This window comes from Colias eurytheme, chromosome 20 (genome assembly GCF_061535395.1).
Source record: "Colias eurytheme isolate Ceu_HAF_F1 chromosome 20, ilColEury1 Martin Lab GWU primary, whole genome shotgun sequence".
Taxonomy (NCBI): domain Eukaryota; kingdom Metazoa; phylum Arthropoda; class Insecta; order Lepidoptera; family Pieridae; genus Colias; species Colias eurytheme.
Genome location: NC_142999.1, coordinates 4,383,141 through 4,392,178, shown reverse-complemented (window position 1 = coordinate 4,392,178; position 9,038 = coordinate 4,383,141). Strand labels below are relative to the sequence as shown.

At 34.4% G+C, this 9,038-nt stretch overlaps 1 long non-coding RNA gene across 1 annotated transcript; it reads right to left on the bottom strand.

Moving 5' to 3' along the window:
* LOC149899591 (uncharacterized) lies at positions 1–1,121 on the bottom strand. The gene is made up of 3 exons (XR_016457899.1): positions 868–1,121; positions 680–741; positions 1–605 (listed from the first exon to the last, which is right to left on the bottom strand). It is a non-coding gene; the product is annotated as an uncharacterized LOC149899591 (long non-coding RNA).
* Positions 1,122–9,038: the final 7,917 nt, after the last annotated feature.

Sequence of the window (9,038 nt, the reverse complement as noted above, 5' to 3'; positions counted from 1 at the left end):
ATAGCCAGAACAAAGTTAGGCTCTGGTAGGATAGGTAGGCAGGTACAGCAATGTGAGACGAACACTGGCTTATTTATACCAATAATAATGTATTATAAACATTAAATTAAGTTTACTTTCTAACAACAAAAATACATAATATTAGCTAATGTGAAAACGAATCAACCAATCATCCCACAACAATGAAATGTGCACACAAATATTCATCCAAATCGGTTCATGTGATTAGGAGGAGTGACTGCAGCGCCATACTCCGGGCCCAATTGTGTTTCCAGATCACCCAGGAACTCAATTTAATATACTTACACAAAATTTTTCGAAATGAAAACTCACATTACTATGTAAATATGAATATAAACCGGTTTTAGTACTAAGCAATTTCCCGCACAGGTGTAGTAAGTATAAATGAAATAAATATCAACATCAAATTCTTTATACAACATACTTATCTACCACCTACTAAGAAATTCTTGAAATTTTTTCGTATTTTTTTAAAATATAATACTACTCCAACGAGCTCCTGTTCCATAATTCCATATTACGTCCACCATACTTCCACTAAGTTCACCATGATTTTTTATTTCTTTGCACTTTGTTGCTTTTTGCTAAAAATGGAATCATGCGATAAAACCAGTAGAGCGTTGATAACATACATTTTTGACTGAATAAAGGTACTTACGAAGGAGTGGGTTCACATTGTGAACAATCAGTGGGTTTATTTTCCTTCTGGATTCCGGATTTCTGAAAAGATTATTTATGCTATAAATGAAAAAATCTTACACATTCGTTATGTACTTAAAACAGGGGTACATATCAAACATCGTCTATAATACAATTATCATCAAATTTAAAATAAAACCAACTTACTTCATTAATTTGTTCCAATTGTAAGCATTCTTTTTCCTCCAACCTTTATGTTTCTTCTTCTTATTTTCTTTATTGTCCCCATTTGTCTCATTTTGTCTTATCGTGTTGTCACCCTTTTTTACGATTGCGCAAGCGACACAAGTTCCCCGTGTGACGGCCGTAGCGGGAATGACTCGTGCAGCGATCGGGGTAGGAAGGTACAGGGCGGCTCTCGCTATATTGGCTGGTCAGGCGCTGATTTCAAGTATTTCTTGTTTATTTCAAAACCATCGCATATTTCAAAATTCTAACACGGTAGACGTATAGGTTGTATATTTTATAGTTAATATCCAAAAAGTCGTAACTTTACGTTTGTTATTTTGAAGATGCCAGAGATTAAAAAAAAATAACAATGAGAACTTTGTATTTTTTTTCTATCGAGAAAATATCATGGAATCATGTTTCTAAAACGGTAGACGTATTGTGTTACTATTGAACTTTCTTGTCAAGAATTTTCATCACGACAACTTTAATAATATAAAAATTACGAAGGTTTAAAAAGGGCCGTAAATGTTAGAAAAATTAATTCATCACCTTAAATCAAAAGTCACGTCTAACACGGCCATACTGACAATCGTACGTCCTCGTACGCCTTTTCTCGTACAACACTACGGTAGTTCATCTCGGAATTACACAACCATCCTGCCTCGGCCACACTGACCTGACAGAACAATAACCACGTCCACATGACATAGCCACTCCGTTCGCGTATCTTGGTATATCTACGCTCGTTCGACTAGTGAAATACATCACTACGATACGCCAGCGACTAGATAATAGGGTAATTGCGCTGGTTTGCCGTCCAGTTTCGGTTTTCGTCCATTTGACTGACCTGCTACAATCACGTGCGTAAAACTTGAATACAAACCTACCTTCCCGCGCAAGTTTGCACTTTTTACGGTCCTTAATGTGTAAGCAACAGTACTATCAACATCAAAATTTGATTTGACAAGAAGAGAGTTCAAAAAATTAACGTAAAAGTGGCCGCTTCCCATCCGTGCCTTGCAGATGTCATCGCGCGAGAGAAAAATTTGCCGGCGAGAAAAGTTCATGGTAAGTTAAATCACTGTTTTAGCTAGTTAACGTAATGTTTTTGGTACGTATGTTTAGTTATAAGCCTATTAAACGCAATTAGAAGTGTTTATCATACTTTTTTTATAATACTCTTCGAAAAATTAAGTGGACGGATACTAGGTTACCAAATTCTCAAAATATTTGGTTTTCGTCCAAGTGGACGAAAACTCAAACAGCTACGTGAATATTTGTTAGGTTCTTTTTACTGTATCGGACCTTTAAAATACTGAATAGTTTCTCCCGAAGTGATCTTTATTGCTATTAGTTTAGATTTTTTGGTTTCCGTCCACTGCTTTGTCAGTGCTGCCAAAATAAAAAAATATTTAAAGAAGTGGACGAAAACTAAATTTAGCTTTAAACGTTTCAGTTTTCGTCCATGAATGAGTATTGGAGTGGACAAAAATTAAAAATGGCTATTCTTTTGAAGTACTTTTCGTCTTTTTTACGTATTGAAAAGTTTTCTATTCAGTATCTTCCTTATAAATAATTGGTGAGGGCCAGAGTGTTGTAGGTACCTAATATTGTCATTCATTCAGTCATGTATCATTCTCCTTATGTGAAGTAGAGTCAATTATTCGTGGCATAAATGGGGGTAGGTCAGACATAATACACTGTATTTTTCTTGATTATCATTCACTTGAGTATAATCTTTTATTCTAGGTCTGTTTTGCCAATGCAATATTTTTTTATTCTACTTACTCAACGTATCCTAAGAAAGATCTTATTGTTTTTAGATGGCCTCGAAGGAGTCTAAGAAAGCTAGAAAAAAAAACGCTACGTACACTGAAGAATCTTAAAGAATAAAGTAAGACAATAATGCATAGTTCAGTAAGGTATAGTATAGTTTATTTTAGTAGCTAAAACGTATTATTATGGCTGTGTTTAATATAGTACGTTTCATTTGATAAACAAAGTATTAGAATGAATATTTCTGTTTTTTGATGTAATTTCTCAGTCCTATAATTATTACTTTATTCATTTACATTGTAAGTAACGCATTCCTTTCTTTATTACGAATGATTAATCAGTCATCACTAACGCATATAAAGACTGCCAAGTGCTACATAGATCTCAGTGTTGACTAGTTATATTGATTATTATTAGTAAAACTAAACCTGTAAGGTAGTGAGAAATTGTGATGTTGATTAAATAAAAGTATATATTTACCTGTAATTGGTTTTTAACTTAATAGTTGACCTACCCTCCTTTTTCTACACGGTGGTCGAAAACTAGCTTACACTAGGACGAAAACCAGTTTTTTTGGACGAAAACTAGCATTTACCCTACTTTTGCAGAAAATAATTTAAATAAAAAGATACGTCAAAATGATTTATTTTCACTTAATATTATCTTAAAGAAGACTATATAAGGACTAAATAAAAATATTATATGTTTAAGGAAGGGTGCTCCAAAATATTTATTTCGCATCACAAAGTTGGCAACTCCCATAACTGGACGAAAACCAGCGCAATCACCCTACCTCAACGCCAGAGTTCAACTAGCGATTTGGATCACTACACACAATTCCTTCGATGAACTACATTCCCGTTACAATAATCCACGTAACAAACTTTTACTTTACACAACGCACGAAAAAACACAAACGCCAGTATGCCGTTACAAAACTACGTAAACTCAAAACAATTAAAAAGTATAGGCTTGAATTCTATCCCGCTTCTGATATAAGAAATAACAAGATGCGAAGTTAGTTAAATATTAGTTTGAATGTAATAAAAATGTACTGCGATTCTACACAGCTACCTAATTGATGTAGGTAGTTGATAACAAAACGCAGCTAGTCAACGACTATTAGTAAAGTGAGGGTAGTTGGGTCGAACGTCGTATAAACAGCGTCCGAGCCCCTAGGCACGATTCGTACGAATGCGCCACGAGTCAAAGGAAAGCGGCAATTTATAGTATTCGACAGCTAAGCATGTTCGGACAGGAAACAGTGACAACTATATTGACAACTATTTATCCACAAAAATATTAAATCAAAAGTCACGTCTAACAATAGATTATTGGTGTCCCTCAGAAAAGCGAATACGCCTAACTTAACTGCCTTAATTATAGTGGCTATATAACGCTAAGAAAGATGGCATGGCATGTGTTGTTAAAGAAAATAGACTGTCTAGATTAGACATACAAATGCTACAGACCCTCAATAAGAAACAAACCAAGTTCTAAGCTATGTGTACAATATTAGGATAGTGGCGATATGATATGATAAGAAGCAAATCAGTACAGATTCAGTAATTTATCTCGCGGTAACCATGTGGCTTGAAGAAAATTATCCACGAAAAATAGTTTGATTCCATCTCATATATACTAAATGAATCATCTAAAATCAATATATTATATGCACCACATTAAACTCTCAGAACATGACATCTCAATTCTCCTAAGCTTGTTATACACTTGTTAACAGATCTTAAAACGTTGACAGACCATTAAATACTCGTGTAGCACCGACCTAAAAGAAAGCTCGCTGATCTCTAGCCCGTGACAGCTCCGCCAACAAACCATATTCTATAAGTCTAACGGAACGTAGGCTGTCACTTAACGCCCGATACAGTTCGCAGACATGCCTTGTATGCCAGTCAATGCCAGTATAACCAGAACTTATAGTACTAATTGTCACTTATTATATAGATGTTGGTTGAACAATGAATATCCTAGGTATCGATGAGGTATATTTATAAAAGATAAATATATGATACCAAAATTGAATCCTTTCAAGGCATAAACTTGTTCCTTTACAATTTACTTACAAACATAGAAACGACTTCATCAAAGAGGTAAAAGTACCAGTTCACAGTTGTATTATTCATTTTCTTCCAATTTTTAATATGAATGTGAAAATAACATCTTACTACACATGGCATTCTAATCAATTTACTTAGATAAAATAATCGGTTATTCCCCTAATTATAAAAATTGCTTATTGTTTAAACAAACCAGTAGGTACTGCAGATTCGAAATCGTCAGAACTCACATTGAAGCCGGTGTAAAATTTGAACTCATCAGCTTTTGAACCAGAAACAGTAAACTCAGGGAAAAAAAAGTCAACGAGATATAATCACATGGATCCTCGTGATCATAGGATAATAGGATAGATATAAGCATTCCTACAACGCAATAGCGTAATAATTATGGGTACTACTCGACCAAGCCAACTAGACGCTCGGGTGGAATGCGGCCTCCCCGCCCGCTTACCGCCTCAGGTACCGCGTTCGCCTTAGTACGGTTCGCAGCATCGACGCATTCGTACGTTTCGCATCGCTAGTTATTTCTGTACTTTTTATTATTAATCGTTAAAGCTTGTTGTTGACTGTTAAGTTTTTCGTTGTTATTTGTTTAAGTTTTTACTGTGTTGTTATTCATAGACAGCCCTCGAAATGGGGAAAAATAAGACTATTCATAGCGGAGAGCGAACAGTGATATTATTAATATTTTTTTTTTTGCTATCTGTACCCGAGACATGGGCGGGTGACGTCACAGTTGAAAAGGGTCTAGTTGGCTTGGTCGAGTAGTACCTATGTTTGTCGGTTTTTTCCATAGTAATTGGATTGGAACTTAACTAAATAATCAGATTATACGTGGTTATGTTATTAAATGTGGTTACACGCGTCAGAACGAGGGCTTATTGGTAACATTATACCTTTGTTTTTTAAGACCTTGAGTGTACGAAGATCAGTTCCTTCAAACAAGATTTTGGGACTTACGTACTAAATGGAACAAAAAGTTTATGAAATATATATCTTGGACGGTACTGTAATTTAATCTTGAGGTACAGCACAGTCACGTGGTTTTTTATTATTTATTTTTCGTATTATAGCTTATAAGTTATAAGCTATAATGTTAGTAGTTAGAGGCTCATTAAGAGAATTTGTTTTATGTTGATTCTATGTAACAAAAATAAATTTGATTTTGATAAATGACTAACTTGTTATGTCCCAGGCATAAACTATATCTATATCTAACACTATTTGGAATTAGGTATTAGGTACCTAATTAATAAATAAACACCGCCATACTTACATACAGCTCGTAAACAAGTTCGCAAACAATAGTACCTATCTAAGAACAGGTAGATATCTCCACAGTTTTGAATAAAATATCTAGAAATATTTTAATACGAATTACGATATGTGAATCTAATAAAATTTGGTAGGTTATAGATACGCTGTTGTTCGCCTTATAATACAAATAAAGTTAGTACCTACCTATGTTTTCACAAAAAAAAGGTTACTGTACTTACCTAACTACTTAAAGATAATTCGATCGGTAAATTAAATTAGCTTGTTTATAATAAAGCATGTATTGTTATTTGTCCCCCATTATAGAGGTACTTCTATATTTACCCTCTGCAAGTGACACAGGGGACCCGCATTCTCAATTTTTAAGAATAATAGGATAAAATAATATACCTTCCTATTATAACATCAATGACCTTGTCATTGAAATTTTAAAAAGAATGATATGATATTCTTGAAGATATTTTGAGATTTTTTTCCAGTATTTTTGCATATTAAAACAATAGGACAAACCTGAAGAGGCGATAGGTCACCTAGGGCTAGATATCATACATAAATGACCGTTATAAAAGTGTCGCTACATTCAAGATATTTCAGTAAGAATTTTTGAAATACCACAATTACGTTTAAGTACGTGTAATCTTAGATTTTGTACAGCTTGTATATTTTCCAACCAAATCAGGACCGAAATCCATTTTTCTTACCCATTTCTAGTCACATAAAGCTGTCTCCGAGCGAGCAGCATATCGACGACAAAAGTATTGTTTTCTCAATTGTAACTGTTATAAACATATTCAAGATAACTAAATATGCTTATTGCATTATTATCACCCTAGAAACCAGCTCGATAGCACTACTAGGAAGCAAATGCAACAACAAATGATGATCTCACCCGCTTAAATTTGTGTCTTATCGTTGCCTGACGCATTTTACGCTTTCTATCCTAACATTACGTGTTGTATGGAACTCAGATATTATAGGCTTAACCTTCAAAGTGGAAAGGCTGTGTACTTAATAGAAATTAATATGAGTATCTAGAAATATCTGCGGCTTCGCGTATTGGTTTCCCAAGCAATTATATCTAGCGGATCAAATTTGATGTCATTTGAGATTGTAAAATTACATTGTAGAATTCTGTTATATCTATTTTAGTATTGAAATGTATATGTAACATTTCTTATTCAAGTCTATTCTTTTATGGTGATTCAATCTAGACCTAGAGTATCATAATCCGCACCGGTTTTCACACCATTTAACTCTTTAAAAAAAAAGACGTGTGGCACTCGGGGACTGCCGCGGTAAAGCTATTGCATTTGCATGCGCTGCCTTCAAGCCACACCTCCGCGCCCGTCGGAGTGGGGAGCGTGAGGTTTTTCGTTACTAAATTTCTGGATTCGGTCCCCGCGCTCAAGGCCCGCGATAGAAGCTATGTTTAAAACCAGTAACTACAATAATAGAACAAACTTAAAATCACTTCGCTTATCGCCAGTAATCATTAGAAACAATAGGTACGTAGATACCGTATTCAGAGTCCCATTCAAATAAATGACATCTAATCACACACATTCCACGATAGTCATAAATATAATATTTTACGACAAACAAACAACAAATAGAATATAGAATAAAGCCTTGGTGTTAATACCGAAAGGTCAGAGAATCGTAGAATGTCAGGAAAATCGATTTTATAACCTTATATTCATTTAAATGTTGTTCTAGGTGGTATTGTGCATATCTGATTAAAGATCGCTATTTAATGATCATTGTAATAATCATATATGTAGCTATAAGCACGATCATACGTGATAACTTAGTATCAATTGCACTCGTGCACTGCGTATTATAGAATAATATAAATATAAATTCAATATTATGGATATTTACAGTGATATTCTCCTTTTTACACCTGCTAAATCCAATATTTCGTAGATAAGCAAATAGTCCGCCTCCTTGACATCGAGTCGAGATATATGTACTACCACAGACTAATAATAATATACTACCACAGACTAATAATAATATACTACGTATACAGTACTACTATCTCTATGCTCTTTGATCATGTTTTTTAAAGCTTGTTTTCGCAGTTGAAATAAAAAAGCCTCTCTTAGGCAGAACAGAATATTGATCGAGTACTTATGCGCAAAGAAAATGAACCATTGCAACATGATGTGTGCATCTGCCCAAAACCGCGCAAGAGACTTTACATAGGTGTATGCGAAATAAATCGTTGCGAAAAGTATATTATAATTTAGGTACTTATCTATACTAATATTATAAAGAGGAAAAGTTTGTAAGTATGTATGTAAGTATGTATGTATGTATGTATGGTTTTCACGCAAAAACTACTGGACCGATTTCAAAAATTCTTTCACCATTAGAAAGCTGCATCTTTACTGAGCAACATAGGCTATATTGCATTTTCAAAAAAATTAGAGATCCTTACCAAAAATGCAATAATGTAACCCAAAGTGTAAAAAAATCCTCAATAAAACTTCTGTCATCGCGTGCGCTGCGGAATCTATTGAAGATAGAACAAAAAAATGTTCTACGGTATTATAGAATGGATCAATATCTACAAGAAAGTCCGCGATACCATATGTCCATCTTCAGTAGTTATGTTACTACAACAACTTTTTTACGTTTTCAAAGTAAATAGAAGTGCCGACAGTAATCAAACCATGTTATCCATACACATATATTAATCCTTATCCCATTAAATGATGTTTTATTACAGACTGTTTCAATACCAGCAAAATACTTTTTAAATGAAAAGAATTGGATATTCCATTCAAAAGATATAACGAATTTGAAAGTGTCAATCTACAGAAAATAGTACGTATACTGTTCGAGCAGGCCATAGTGCGGGGGTCACGAGTCACGACTCACGGAGGAATTCTACCAATATGCGTCTTGACGGAACACAGTGGGGTTTTGGTCGGTAGGAATCCGACATAACCCACGGCCCCTCCCCCGGAGGCTGTGGGTATCTATGAAAGATTTCCCCATTAAAACAAAAAA